A 15682-nucleotide genomic window follows, 5' to 3' on the forward strand; every position below is an offset into this window, starting at 1 on the left:
AAGGAAAGTATGGCATCCCAATTGCGATGGTCCGGTCGGATATACATGGACAGCATGTCACACAGCGTGCGATGAAATCTTTCCGTTAAGCCATTGGTTTGCGGGTGATAGCTAGATGTTGTTTTATGAACTGTTTTCGATGCTTGAAGAACTTCACTGAGCGTGCTTGAAAGAAATGCCTTTTCCCGGTCGCTCAAAAGGACACGAGGGGCTCAATGACGTAGATAAATAGCATTCAAGAAGAAAGTTGCTACTTCCGAAGCACTTCCTGAAGTGATTGAGGCCGTCTCAGCGTACCGGGTCAAGTGATCAACCGCGGTGACGATCCAACTCTTGCCGTCTGATATAGTTGGGAGGGGCCCGAAGAGGTCAATTCCGACGACAGAGAACGGCTCTGATGGACAAGGAAGTGGTTGTAGGGTACCGACTGGAGCAGTAGTGGGCCGCTTGCGGTGTTGGCAAAGTGCGCACGAGGCAATATATTTAGCTACTGTCGTGGAAAGACCTGGCCAGAAGGATCGACTGTGGATGCGCTCGTATGTTTTGTAGTAACCCAAGTGTCCTGACGTCGGGTCGTCGTGGGAAGCGCGCAGACCTTTAGTGCGTAGTGCGCGTGGTACGACGGGAACCCATCGGTGGCCTTCCGGGTGGAAAATGTATCGATATAGCACATCGTCCTCCAACTTGAATAGTCGGAGTTGTTTCCGGAGCCTGGCATTAGGGGAAGACGAAGCGACGGTAAGCCGACCAATGATGTCAGTGCAATAAGAATCGGCTCGCTGGTGAGTAGTAAGTACTGATGGACGGGTGGATGAAGGTAGGGAAGAAATGGATGATATTGACGAGGCGTCCTCCGTATAGCCAATTTGACAAGGGGATGTGACGTGCGCCGAAAACTGCGGCAAAGGGCATCGTGACAACGCGTCGGCATCTTGATGTTGTCTTCCAGTCTTGTAGATGACGTCAAATTCATAAAATTGTAATCGGAGAATCCAGCGGCCAAGTCGTCCCGACAAGTTTTTGATTGTGGACAACCAGCAAAGAGCATGGTGGTCTGTCACAACAGTAAAATGTCGACCATGTAGGTACGGATGAAATTTTTGGATGGACCAGACAACAGCCAAGCACTCTTGTTCGGTTATCGAGTACCTCTTCTCTGCAGAGGTCAGAGTGCGGCTTGCATACGCGACAACTTTCTCGCGAAAGGCATGGTCGCGATGCAGGAGTACGGCGCCGATTCCTTGTCCACTCGCATCAGTGTGTAATATCGTAGGTGCCTTGTCATCGAAATAACAAAGCACCGGTGGGGATGTCAGTGCCTGCTTGAGTTCTTGAAATGAGGCTTCGCATTGATCATTCCAATCGAAAGAACCGGTACTAGCAAGGAGCTTGTGGAGAGGAGCGGCAATAGTGGCAAAGTTGCGAATGAAGCGGCGAAAGTACGATGCGAGTCCAAGGAAACTGCGTAGTTCTTTGGAACGGAAGGGTCGCGGAAAGTTGAGGACTGCGGAAATTTTGTCCGGATCGGGCTGGATGCCATCTTTAGTAACGAGATGTCCTAGAACTTTTATAGCTGTGTTGCCAAAATGGCACTTCCTTGTGTTTAGTTGAAGTCCAGCGTTGGAGAGACATATGAGCACTTGATCTGGGCGTTGCAGATGATCATCAAAAGTGGAAGAAAACACGACGATATCATCGAGGTAGCATAGACAAGTTTTCCACTTGAGGCCACGAAGAACAGTGTCGAGCATCCTTTCAAATGTGGCGGGAGCATTACATAGACCGAATGGCATTACGTTAAACTCGTAAAGACCGTCCGGCGCAGAAAAGGCGGTCTTTTCTTTGTCTGCTTCGTCCATTGGTATTTGCCAATACCCGGACCGAAGGTCAAGGGTGGAGAAGTATTGGGCGCCTTGCAATGAGTCAAGTGCATCATCTATACGGGGCATCGGATATACATCCTTTCGGGTATTCTTGTCTAGCGCGCGGTAATCAACACAAAATCGTACCGATCCATCCTTCTTTTGTACCAACACAACGGGTGATGACCAAGAACTGGTAGAGGGTCGTATGATGTTTCTGTTTAACATATCGGTCACGTTCTCCTCGATGATTTTGCACTCAGCCAAGGAGACTCGGTAGGGACGACGGCGTACAACAGTCTGACCTTCAGTGTCGATGCGATGATGCGCAACTGTGGTCTGTCCTAGTGCCGAAGCATTGGCGTCGAAGGAGGCCTGGTGTTTCGTGAGCAAATTCAGCAACGCGTCACGCTGAGAAGCAGAAAGGTCAGGATTTATCCCGGGAGCAAAGGAGGAGGAAGTAACAGACTGGTCCTGTTGTGGCTGAGCTGTCAAGGCGTCAAGAGAGACCAAAGATACCGGTTGTGTATCCACATAACATGGCGCTGCAGAACCTTGGGGTAGGAGGACGGGCTCTGGGGTAGGGTTCAGGCCAAGGATTATCGCAGCACTGTCTTTGAACCGCACCAGGCTGGAGGGGACTACAACGCCGCGAGCTAGACAGCTGCTGGAAGGGGTGATAAGGACGTCACCATTGGCAATATTCGGAGAAGTGATGGTGATGAGTTGCTCTTGACCCGGGAGCAGTATGGATTCGGAAGCTGTGAAGAAACGCAATGGTTTTTCGTCGACGCGTTCGCTGCAGTGATTGGTCTCGGTCATTTCGACTACACGTTGACGGCAAGAAATTAATGCAGATGCTGATGAGAGAAAGTCCCAACCTAAAATTAGTTTATGAGCACATGAAATTAGGACAGCGAAGGTGATGTGATGAAGAATACCATCCATGAAGACACGCGCTGTACATTGGGCCGATGGTCTAATTATTGCTCCATTGGCCCCAATCAAAGATGATCCAAGGTAGGGTGTCTTCACTTTCCGCAATCGAGAACACAAGTAGGCACGCATAACTGAAATAGTTGCTCCCGTGTCCACCAAAGCCAACACCCGCACACCTTCCACAGTTACCAATAACATGTTTGACGGTCGTTCAGGAGGACTTGGGTTATTTCGCCGCGATGCAGTTCTCCCTCCAAAAACTGCACTGTTTAGTTTTCCGATCGCTGGGCAGCCAGTTGAGAGACAGGCCGAAGTGGTGAAACAGAGCGTCGGAGTGGCGAAGGGGAGCGTGGTCGGGATGCACGTGTATTTTTGGTCGTGTTGGAGATGCGCACAGGAGAAGGCGATCGGTGGTTGGAAGGACTGTCGGCATAACGGTAGTAACCTCGAGCACATGTGTCATCTCGTTCAAAAGCGGCATAACCACGACGTTCATCTTGCTGCCGACGTCGACAGACCCGGGAAATGTGTCCTCGAATTCCACAGTAGTAGCAAATAGGACGTGGGGCCCGCCAGGAAGAATGGTAGGTAGGGTTCGGTGGACGGGCGACTAGAGGTGCGAGATGTTCATGATCAGGTACAGGTGGTGGTACTTGAGACGGCAATGGTTGCATTGCAGCGATCTGTGCATACGAAGTGGGTTGGGGGCATGGTGGAGCACGGTGGGTGCTTTGAAACGCTGACATTTCTTCCCTAATAATTCCACGCAGATCACTAGAGGCGGGTTGAGCGGGAACGTTGTTAGAAGGAGGTAAAGTGTAGGTTTGAAATTCCTCACGAATTATGGCTCGAATGATGGATCGGAGCTCCATACTGTTTGCCAGGGGGTTCTCAGAGAAGTCGGGTCGCAGGCGGATTGACTGCAAGGTATCAAGCCGCTTACATACCGAGACGACGTCGGAAACCGTCGAAGGGTTGTGTGCGACGAGGGCGTTGAAAGCGGTAGGTCCGATACCCTTCAGAAGGTGCCGGACACGATCACCTTCTGGCATGGTGTCGTCGATACGGCGGCAAAGTGCAAGCACATCCTCAATATAGGAAGTGTAGGACTCACCGCAATGTTGAACGCATTCTGCCAGTTTCTTGCGAGCAATTTCTGAACGGACGGTCGGTGTACCGAAAATGCGCCGGAGCTGGTCTTTGAAGGAAGACCAATCGCGGAAGTCGCTCTCATGGTTCAGAAACCACGTCTTGGCAACCTGAGAGACGTAAAGCTGGACGCGTGCTAATTTCGATGCCTCATTCCAGGTGTTGTAGACACCTACGCTGTCATAGTTGTCGAGCCAGTCTTCGACATCTTCGCCAGGCAGACTGGAGAAGATTGGAGGCTCCCGAGGGGGGTTACTGACCGGGCTAGGGTTGGTGGCTGGTGGTTGCGCTGGCGGGTGGTTCGGTTGGGCTTGCTCTTGCGCCATGGTGCTCTGCTGGCGCAAGCGACGTCCCGAATGGAGCTCCAGGAGCTGGCTTTGGATGGAGAGAGGTCGAAGAGATCGGGAAGCACCTTCCACCACTTGAAATACAACGGTGCAGCTGACGCTTTATTCAAGCAAGAGCAAGATGGCGCCGATGATGAAAAAGGAACGGGGCGAAGACTGATGATGGTTATTGATAGATGAGGAAGATGACGTACAATGAATTCTCACAATATATATATATATATATATATGAGATCTAACAGACAATAATGCCAAGGAATGTACAGGGGAAGTTATTAGAACCAATGGAATGTATATAAGAAGAAAGAAAAGTGGATGAAAAAATAGCCAGCCGTGAGCAGGCTGGCTCACGGCTGGCTATTTTTCATCCACTTTTCTTTCTTCTTATTTACAATCCATGTGTTCTAATAACTTCCCCTGTACATTCCTTGGCATTACTGTCTGTTAGATCTCATTAATAGTGTGTTAAAACACGGAAAAACGAGCCCTTAGGTATACACTTCTTTCCCTTATTTCATTGAAGGAGGGTCTCGTACTGGCAGACTTGGTGTGTTTAGATTGTATAAGAGGGACAATTAATCAGCTGCCCGCTCATAATAAGTTCACGTGCTACGTGACGCCAAACATGCGCGCAAGAGTGTTTTCACACTCGTCGTTTGCCTTATAGATGGCGCTGACTGTCACTCCTACTTCTAAATTTACATACAAACCCAAAAAAAGTGGATGGAGGGAAGGCCGCTGTGGTATCTCAGTGTTTAGAGCATCGAACGCGTGGTTCGAAGGTCGTAGGTTCGAGTCCTGCTCACGGCTGGCTATTTTTTCATCCACTTTTCTTTCTTTTTATTTACATTATATTGGTTCTAATAACTTCCCTTGCACATTCCTTGGCATTACTGTCTGTTAGATCTCATTAATATTGTGTTAAAACACAGAAAAATGAGTCCTTAGGTATACACTTCTTTCGCTTATATATATATATATATATATATATATATATTTAAATATATATTTTTATATAAATATATTAATATGTATATATATTTATATATATGCATATGTATATTTATTTATTTATTTTTCTATTTATAGAGAGAGACAGATAAAGAGAACTATGAGAAATACTTGTTTCAGCCAAAGTGGTACTGTTCCGAACCCACCAAAGACTTTTCCCCCAGTCACATGTCCTCCCACCTTCAATTCTTTATGGCGGAATCGTAAGGCATCATAAGTGGACTTACACCCAGCACCAAAAGTTAGCAGAACGTTCGATTCACAACAAATGTCGGTTTCTGATATACCAGTGCTCAAAAAGACATGAAAAGCTGCTATTAGGTCGACGTTGATTGAGTGGTTTAGATACCTCAAAGTGTTACTTTTGTGCCAAGGAAGACCTTATTTTGAAATTATATCACATTTTGGTGGTCCACGTCGGGTTAACGCACTTCAAATCACGTCTCCAGCTGTTGGAAAACGATTGACGAGGAAGACGACGGGGAGAGCTGACTTTCGATTCACGCGCTGCAGCAGCAACCTACAGAGTCGGGCTGTGGTTTATTGTAAATAAACCCCTTTTTTTCTGAACTGGAGGGTCGTTTTTCTACAAGTGGTGCCAAAACCCGGAAACAGCGAACTGTCGTTGAGGACACCTTTTTAGTAGCAGTTCAATCAACTGATCCACATCAATGGTTCGCTCACCGACGTATACCGGTTCCCCCATCTGCATTCGGTCATCACGGGACATCGGCTATCACGGAACTTCCCGCAACGACAAGTTGCTATTGTGAAGCCCTGGACATTTTAAAACAACGATTTGACAAGAACGATGCCATCATTCCAGCTCATATGCAGCGACTCATCTACATGTGACCTGTGCAGTCTTCTAATGATCTTCGAGGACTTCAATGCCTTTATGACATGGTCCAAACCTTGACTTGTGCCCTCAAGACTCTACGAGTATCGGAGGACAGTTACTCCGCCATGTTCTACCCCATCCTACTAAAGTCGCTTCCTCACGATATTGTCCTCGACTTCAACAAGACCATCGCACGTTAACGTCCAGAGCACACGGGCCAGCAAGGACAGCACAGCCACATCAAGTCTTTACTGCTTTTTGTTTAAACAAAAATTAAAGCTCGACAGCAAACAGCCCTGCACGTTTTTGTGGGAGAGGACGCTTCGAAAAGCCAAGCTGAAGGGTTCCAGAATAATGCGACGTCCTCCTCGCGACATGATCGAGCACGAAGAGTTTGACCTCATCCGCAAAACCAGCTACTCAAAATAATTCCTGCTTTTCCTGTGTTTCAGCTACGCAATATACTGAGCAGTGCGACTTTCCAATACCGTTAGAAGAAAAGAAAAGGCACCTACTAGCGGCCGGTCGCTGCTTCTGCTGCGCCTTGAAACATCATATGGCAAAATATTGTAGGCGAAAGGTCAAATGAGCAAAGTGCTATCGACGCCATGAGGATACAATGTGCCACCCGTGGATAATAAAATCGCCTACCGATTCCCAGACGTTATTAAAATCAGTACAACGCAAAATAATTGAAACGGCAAATTTGTAACTGAGTGAGTTCCTCCAAACTGCTGTAGTTTGGGCAGCCGACGAAGAAAGCAAAGTGGTTGTTCGAGTTTTATTCGACGGAGGCAGTCAGCGCAGTTTCGTGAGGAAGCGACTGGCTGAACAATTGCGTTGTCGATTACTCGTTCACGAAAGTCTTTCAGTATATGCTGTTTAGGAGGGCGAAATGATGAGAAGCCCTTCTCACGCTTGTTTATTACCTTGAGTACAGTGCGTAGTTGCAAGTCGCAGCAGGTAGAAGCTCTCGTCAAGACAAAGATCAGCCATCAATCAATCCCACGACAGAGAAGAGATTTAATCGAAAGACTCGGACACCAAGGACTTTTCTTCTCCAATATAGACCTTGCTGAGAGTCCAAACGCTGTTGACATCTTGATTGGCAGTGACTATTGCTGGTCATTGGTCACAGGTTACATTGAGAAGAACCCCAGGTGGTCTAAATTTCCGGAGCCCTCCACTACGGCGTCTCTCATAATCATATAGTGGTTTTGGGGCGTTAAACCCCACATAATCAATCAACATTGAGAATTTAGAAAACAGGCTAAAGGCTGTCGACACGTCTTTAGGCTGGACGCTACATGGACCAGCAGCATCTTGCTCAAACGCCACGCACCTTAACGAGGTCATCGTACTGAAAGCAGAAGTGGCGGACCGTAGAACAACAACGGAGAAATACGCCTACTTAAGAGTTATGAAAATAAAAGCTGAGGGATGTAAGAACACCCACAACGAAGACCCAGTAGCAGCTTCAATCAAAACATTGCCCGCAGCTTCCCTCGGGGGAACACTGAGGAGGATGCGGAGCGTAACTCACGCTAGCCGAGGGAACTCGACCGGCAATCAACGACTGCTTGCACGTAGCACACACGACGTAGTCGGCATAGTCGGTGCCCTTTCCAAACGTATCGCAAAGAACCGACAACGCTTTGGAGTTGTTCTGAATGTTGCCGATCCGAGTTAAGTTGTTATCGAACCAAAGACGATCACACACCTTGCAGGTGTGGCCGAAGCTTCGGTCGAGGAAGTCGCGCTTGAAGCGAGCGTTCGGCGTGGCATACTGCTTGGCGCGCCACGCCGCTACCTCGGCGCGCTTGCGCTCGCGGGCAGCATCGGGATCGTCCTCTCGTCGCCGACGCTTGCACTCGGCTTCCCGTTTTCGAAAGTCCGGGTCCTCTTGTCGACGCTTACGTTTCAAAGCGGCCGAATCCGGTGCTGCTGCTCGACGCTGACGTCTCTCAGCGGCTTCACGTTCTCTAAGTTGAGCATCTTCCACTCGACGCCGACGTTTACGTTCGGCGTCGCGAGCTCTTCTCCGCGCTGCCTTGTCTTCGGACGACGACTTGGTTGCGGTTCCGCCAACACTTTGGCCGGCGCTGGTCGAAGGGACGTCGATCATTGCGACCTCGGACGTCGACGCGCCGTACAAACCAACCGACGAGCGGCAACTGAGCGAGCGAGCACCGACCTTGAGTATATATACAGCGCGACGGCGCATGCACTGTCAGCTGTCGAATGTTCGAGAAGGGGGAGAAGCGCAACGGCGCATGCGCGCGCGTCAGCTGCCGATGTTCTCGAAGCGCGACGGCGCATGCGCGCGCGTCAGCTGCCGGCACGTGGTGTGTAGAGGAGGAAGGGTGCACAGATGGTGGAGGAGTGAAGCGCGCGCGGTGTGTAGAGGAGGAAGGGATGCTCAGATGGTGGAAGAAGGAGGAGGAAGCTTGCGGACGGCGCCGCACTACAAGCCTCGAGTATTAGATGCTCCACATCTAAAACGTGTTCCAACAGCGGTCACAAGCCAACGAGATATCATATGTCTCTGTGAACTTACACGATGGGGATTCGGACGACCCACATGTTATTAGAAGGAAGTGTACGCGACACCCACAGTTTAATCTCACTATTGTGAAAGAGGTATCGAAGGCCTTGATACTGCTAAAGCATACTGACACCGGCGTATAATCGTGTAGTGTGAAAAAGGCTAAGGAATTCATTCAGCAAAGGACCGTCAAGAAACCCTTCATCCTGCATACGACATCTCGCTTACGCTGGCTACGTGGCAGGTGGAAGTCTTCCTCAGATAAGAAGAAGCAGAACCCCGGAAAGCAGAACACTGCTGAATTTTTAACAAGAAGAGCATCCTTAGCCTGGTGGTCTAGACGAAGACGGTTTACTTGCGAACACAGTAAGTGGTCATCACGCCGTTTCTACATGAACTCTGCCAACCGTATCACAGCTTGGCTACTACAACTTGCCTCCAAGCACAAGTAAAAGAGTGCCTGCAAGGGAGCCTTCAATGCCAAAGATTTGAAAGCAGGTGCTTCATGCTTTCCTGGGAACACTGATTTCACGGAGGCCCTTCGGGCATGAGAACAAATATAAGCCAAAAGCTATCACCCCATTCACACTGGTCAAGCGAGCACCGTAAAATTCATATACATTCTTTGAGTATTGGAGCTCCACAGACTACCGGGCAGAGCTACCGTAAAACGACATGGACCATTCAGCAAGTGTATCCACCGGAATTGAACATTTTGTGAACTTCCGTGCCCGGAGCAGTTTGTTGAAAAAATATCGACGAAGAAGACGACAAGGAGAGCTGGCTTTCGATTCACGTGCTGTAGCAACAACCGACGGAGTAGAGCTGCGGTTTATTGTAAATAAACCACCTTTTTCTTCTCTACTCGATGCTCAATTTTAAACACAAGCGGAACATGTCACGTCACTTTTTTTGTGCATAACAACGTTGCCTGGCTTTACTGCACCACCACCACCACTAGTAGCGGCAGAATGAAAGCAGCGGGAGCCACAGCAGCAACAACGGTCATTGAACTATTTCCTGCTATTGGCTCCACGATGGCAGTCATGCTTGGTTCAACTGTGCCCCTCTAGGTGACACTACCTGTCCAGTTTAACCAGGCAAAAACTGAATTTTTAGCCCCTGGCGCCATGCCGCATAGTAACGTCTGGTGGTTCTTTTTTTCTAAAAATCAAACAGAAACCGATAAACAGCATTTTATTACATATTTTGATGCACGGAAGGTTCTTTACTCAGAGCAGCTAGTTCGATTACTAGTGATAATTTGTAGGCTGCAACTCTGACGTCATCGGCATCATTTTGCGAATGTCCTTCTGCGGTGGATGTGTTCTGCTGCATTGGCCTTAATTTCTCAGTAAGTAGGGCACTGCTGTATATAATATTGGAGCTCCGCCTCCGTTACTTGCCCATTTCGACGAATTCGCCGAGACAGAAATACATACTGACGCAAGCAGCGTAGGTCTTGGCGCCGTTCTTGTGCAGAGGGCCGACGGGCTTGAAAGGGTTATTAGTTACGCCAGCCGATCGCTATCCAAAGCAGAAGCAAATTATTCCACAACAGAAAAGGAGTGCCTCGCCATCATCTGGGCTACGTCGAAATTTCGTCCCTACCTCTACGGCAGCCCCTTCAAAGTTGTGAGCGACCACCACGCCTTGTGTTGGCTAGCCACCTTGAAGGACCCTTCAGGTCGCCTCGCACGATGGAGCCTGAGACTTCAAGAATATGACATTACTGTCATTTACAAGTCCGGCAAAAAACACTCCGACGCTGACTGTCTCTCTCGTGCGCCTGTCGACCAACCGCTACCCGACGACTCGGATGACGACTACTTCTTGGGAACGATAACTACCGACGACTTCGCTGAACGACAGCGGGCCGACCCGGAACTTAAAGCCCTAATAGAATACCTCGAAGGCAGGACCGCCGAAGTCCCGAAGGTATTCAAGCGCGCACTTGCGTCGTTCTTTCTACGAAACGGTCTTCTACAAAAGAAAAACTTTTCACCGCTTCGAGCTAAGTACCTCCTTGTGGTGCCTTCAGCTCTGCGACCAGAACTCCTGCAGGCCCTGCACGACGATCCGACGGCAGGGCACCTCAGTGTTTCCCGCACGCTCGCGAGGATACAAGAAAGGTACTACTGGCCACGTCTTACCACCGACGTCACTCGTTATGTGAGGACATGGCGGGACTGTCAGCGACGCAAGACACCGCCGACAAGGCCAGCGGGACTTCTGCAGCCAATTGATCCACCTTGCCGACCTTTCCAGCAGATTGGTATGGACCTACTGGGGCCGTTCCCGACGTCGGCTTTCGGAAACAAGTGGATCGTGGTAGCTACCGACTACCTCACCCGCTACGCCGAGACAAAAGCCCTGCCAAAAGGCAGTGCATCCGAGGTAGCTAAGTTCTTCGTCGAAAATATCGTCCTACGTCACGGCGCCCCGGAGGTCCTTATCACCGACAGAGGAACGGCATTCACTGCCGACTTAACTCAAGCGATCTTGGCATACAGCCAAACAAACCACCGCCGGACGACAGCGTACCACCCACAGACCAACGGCCTCACCGAGCGGCTTAACAAGACGATCGCCGACATGCTGTCAATGTACGTCGATATCGAACACAAGACGTGGGACACCATTCTTCCGTATGTGACTTTCGCATACAACACGGCGGTGCAGGAGACGACGCAGATATCTCCATACAAACTGGTCTACGGAAGGAGCCCGGCAACGACGCTCGATGCCATGTTACCCAACGTCACCGACGAAGAAAACCTCGATGTGAGCGAGTACCTTCAACGCGCCGAAGAAGCCCGACAACTTGCGCGTCTTCGTATCAAGAATCAACAGACGACCGACAGCCACCGTTACAACCTTCGACGACGCTTCGTGGAATACCAGCCCGGTGAACGTGTTTGGGTGTGGACGCCGATACGCCGACGTGGACTAAGTGAAAAGCTTCTGCGACGCTACTTCGGACCGTACAAGGTGGTTCGACGTCTCGGCCCACTTGATTACGATGTTCTCCCCGACGGCATCACGAACTCTCAACGACGCCGATCACGACCTGAAGTCGTCCATGTCGCGCGCCTCAAGCCGTTTCATGCACGTTAACAAACTGAAACAGTGTTTTTTTTTGTATTATTGTTGTATTGTAATTTAATCATTTTACTTTCTTGCATTATTATTGTACCTTCATCTTTAGTTAAAGCATCGGGACGATGCCTTTTTTCAGAGGGGGGCAATGCCACGTTCCATTTCACAAGTTTTTGTTATCGTTTCGAGACACCACACGATTCTCGGCGCAAACCGTGCCTGCAGGTTTCTAGAAGGTTCCGGACTGTAGTAGATCATTTCGATAAGATCACGCCCACTGTGCGAACGGTATAGATTGTTCTGGAACCTACGCCACCGCCAGCGATAACGCTAGAACATTCGACGGCAAGGGTATAAATGCCGACGCGCTTCGCCGCTTGTCAGTTGTTGAGTTGTTGATCGAAGGCCGACGCTGCGTTCGCCGCTATCAGTCCGAGACTGATATCTGTGCAAGACTGCTGCTGTACTTAGGCTTTCCCTTTACCGGGCACAGGTTCGCCCAAATAAACAGTTAAATCCCTACACGAAGTTTTCCGTCTTTGGCCACGTCACGATTCCGTGACAATATTGTCGTTTTAGACATTGTCGTACGCTGAGCTTTCACTCTCACATAAATTGTTATTTGACTTTAGTGCTCTTTGAATGTTTGTAATCAATCTGATGATTGTATAGGTTGGAACGCCAAAAGCAGTATGCAACATTTATTAGGAGGGCATGTCCCAAGAGAAAGCAAGAATTTAGCTTTGTCGAACGTTTCGCGTCCCCCGAATTTCGCTCTTGGATGTGCAAGACCAGAAATGTTGCCTCCTGTGTTTTTAAGCGGCACTTTCGGCACCCAAGAAACTTTCCGGCATGCAGAGATGAAACGTTTGTGCAAACAGAATACTGTCACGGTGTCGTGTTGTTACCAAAGCAATAGACAGCGTGTACAAGAATAAACATATTTTACTGAAATTGTGGCCGGGAAACGGAAACTTAAATTTGCAGGAATACATGCTGTACACTGATATCGGCGAACAGAGCATCGACCATCGAGAATTTAAATTGCGGCAACACACATAGGCATTTATACACGCAGCATAGAACATTTGGGCATTCTGGCTGATTGGCGAGTTCCAGAATAAATTGAGCTGTTCGCTTTTAATGCTTGTTCTGTTGATAGTGTTATCGACTCAAATCTCAGGTTGACGACTAGACTATGACAGCTTACGAAGTTCACACCAAGGACTACATCTTTCGAGCAACGCTGTAGGACTACAAAAGCCACTGAATAAACCCTTGTCAATAGTGGCTCTCCCTGTTCACGCTCCTGTTGGCGTTGCTGTGTGACCACCAACTGTCCAGACTTCAAGGCCCTCCGAAGCAGTCTCGACTTTTTCTAATTTCGCGATGCACGCCACACTTATGACAGAGTAATATGTTCCGGTGTCACCTAAAGCAATGATGTCGTCGCCGTCGTTAAGCACGTTGGTGTCTGTCACTCCTCGTCTTGGGTTACGGTTAGGTCCTAGCGTCAGATCACGGCTACGTAAGTTTCTTCAGCTGCTTCTTCATGGCGTCATCAGGTCTTTTTTCTGACTGCGAATTTCGGACTTCAAGGGCTCCATCCTGCTTCCGGTGTGAACTATATATTTTGTCGTGGCGTCGTCGTCTTCGTCGTAGGAGGATCTTAGGTAGTTCGTCGTACCGCAACCGCACCTCTATAAGTTGCTGCACACTTTTCCGGATAAGGGCTCTGAGATTGGCCCCGAGCAGGGCTGATGTACTGCCCGCAATGCGGTGAGGTGTAGCGGCCTGACGACAGCAAATGGCAAGGTAGTCGAGCTTCTGCAAGGTGGTCGGTGGTGTCATGCGGTCGTTCACCCCGTTGTGGACAAGGCGCCTTGACGTCAGAACCCCGTAGACCCATCTGTCTGCACAGGCAGCGACGTATACTTGTGACCGGCCTCCCCACAACAACAGTAGAGAGAGGGGTTGTCCAGGGCGCGCCAAACTTCGGTTTTCGCGGCGCGTAGCGCTGCTTGACCGGAGAGTGATAAGACCTGAATGATGGGGGTGGTGGCGGCGTCGTCTGGCGGTGAAACTGCGGCGATGCGGTGCCTTGATGTTGTCGCGAAGGGAAAGTGGGAAGATTAATTACAGCTGCGTAGCTCATAGCTTGAACTTGTGGCTGCGGATTTCCTTTAACTGCTGGATTTCTCTTCAGACGATGTCTGCGATTGGGTCTACTTGAAGCTGTGGTAAAGGTAATAGCTTGCACAGTTCCTCCCGCACGATCACGCGTATTTTTTCTCGAAGGTCGTCGGTGTCAAGGGCATGAATAGGTGGGCTGTCTAAAATCGATCGTCAATTGTTTTGGCGGGTTTGCATTTCCAGTGTCTTCTCGATGGTCCTTGCATGTTAAAGAAATTTCTGGATGGTGCTCGGTGGGTTTCTCATCAGTCCCACGACGAGATGCTAATAACTCCTGACATGAGAAAAAGTACTTAGATTTTTAGCACCGTTTAGCACCATGAACTTTCGCACCATGAACTTGCACACTGTTTACGATCATAAGCTTCAAAAAACATGGTCAATGTTGCGGGTGATTGCGACCGCGCGACAACAAGCAGGAGAACTGAGGAGACAAGGAAGAAGTGAGGCACGAGCAGTAGAAATAAACATGGACGTTCTTGGTGTAAGGCTCGGGTCTTGAATACGCGACATCGTTCTGGTGAAGAAAATCCCCCGTTCACGCTCTTCCAAGACTTCTACTTCCGATGACATTGTTGAAGCAGCTTCGCAAGAACCATGGCGTCGTAGGGGCCAGCGTCACACGAACTATCAGGCTCCTGACCGACAAGCTGCAGGCCTCCGTTCCCTATGCCAGTCAGGTCAACTGCCACGTTGCCTACCTCACTCAGAAGACCACTTGTCACCTTAAAGAAAAAAATTTCGATGCGACTGATGACGACGACTACGAGGAAGAGCTCAAGGTCACGAAAGAGTACGAAGGAAGGGTCTCTTACGCCGTGTCCCGGGCGCGTTTCTTCCTCCGAGAGGCCACGAATAAGGCGACACTAACGAGTGCTGCGAGGTTGGTGGCCACATCACCAAACGTCGATGCTGGTGGTCCTAGCACCACAGCTCAGCCAGGTCAGTGACTCTTCTCGAGTAGTCGATGCGATTCCCAGTCTAGGAACGGTGCCACGTCATCACTCGGTGGTCCTACTGAAACTACAGATCCCGACGTTTTCCGGCGCACTTCGCAATTGGCAGTTCTTCTGGGAACGTTTAAGTGCCACGATTCACCTGAATGAAAACCTTTTTACAGATCAGGAAGTTCAAGTACCTTCAGTCCTATTTGAGTGGTGCTGCAAAGAGAGCAATCGAGGGCGTTCGACTAGCCGAGGACAATTACAACATCATGATCGTGACCTCGACGGAGCGATTTTGTTGACCCGACTTGCTTGTGAACGAGCACGTCGACCACCTCCACGCCTTAGCGCCACTCAAGTCATCGGCAGACGCGGAGAAGCTTCGCGTGCTCTACGATAAGGTCAACTTTCGAGTCTTCGTGTTGACCGGTTTGGGCGTCCCACCTGACCAGTACAACGTGGTCCTCAACCGCATCTTGATGAAGTGTCGGCCAGTCAATCTCGCGATTCTCTGCCTCCAGAAGGTGCAGGAAGAGCCGCAGGAAACATCCGGCATCGCATCACCAGGACAGAGAGCTCGCCAGGCTGCAAAATTGCTCAATTTTCTGCGCATTCAGATTGAGGTTCTACAGGAAAGCAGGCCCGAACAAACGGCGTCTGGTTTCTGACGGGTGTGGCCTGAAAAGTTTGAACCTCCATTGACACCGATAGGACATTGGCCTACGTCATCCGCACTTGCTGCCGAATCTGTT

At 49.6% G+C, this 15682-nt stretch overlaps 2 protein-coding genes across 4 annotated transcripts in view; one reads left to right on the forward strand and one right to left on the reverse strand.

The window, feature by feature from the left end:
• LOC119187091 (rab-like protein 2A) overlaps positions 1 to 15682 on the forward strand; it is a 290773-nt gene that overhangs the window by 244820 nt on the left and 30271 nt on the right. The window lies entirely within an intron of this gene.
• LOC142768932 (uncharacterized) overlaps positions 1 to 15682 on the reverse strand; it is a 49123-nt gene that overhangs the window by 28485 nt on the left and 4956 nt on the right. The gene's annotated exons all lie outside the window — the stretch shown is intronic.

This window comes from Rhipicephalus microplus, chromosome 8 (assembly GCF_043290135.1).
Source record: "Rhipicephalus microplus isolate Deutch F79 chromosome 8, USDA_Rmic, whole genome shotgun sequence".
NCBI classification, from domain to species: Eukaryota; Metazoa; Arthropoda; class Arachnida; order Ixodida; family Ixodidae; genus Rhipicephalus; species Rhipicephalus microplus.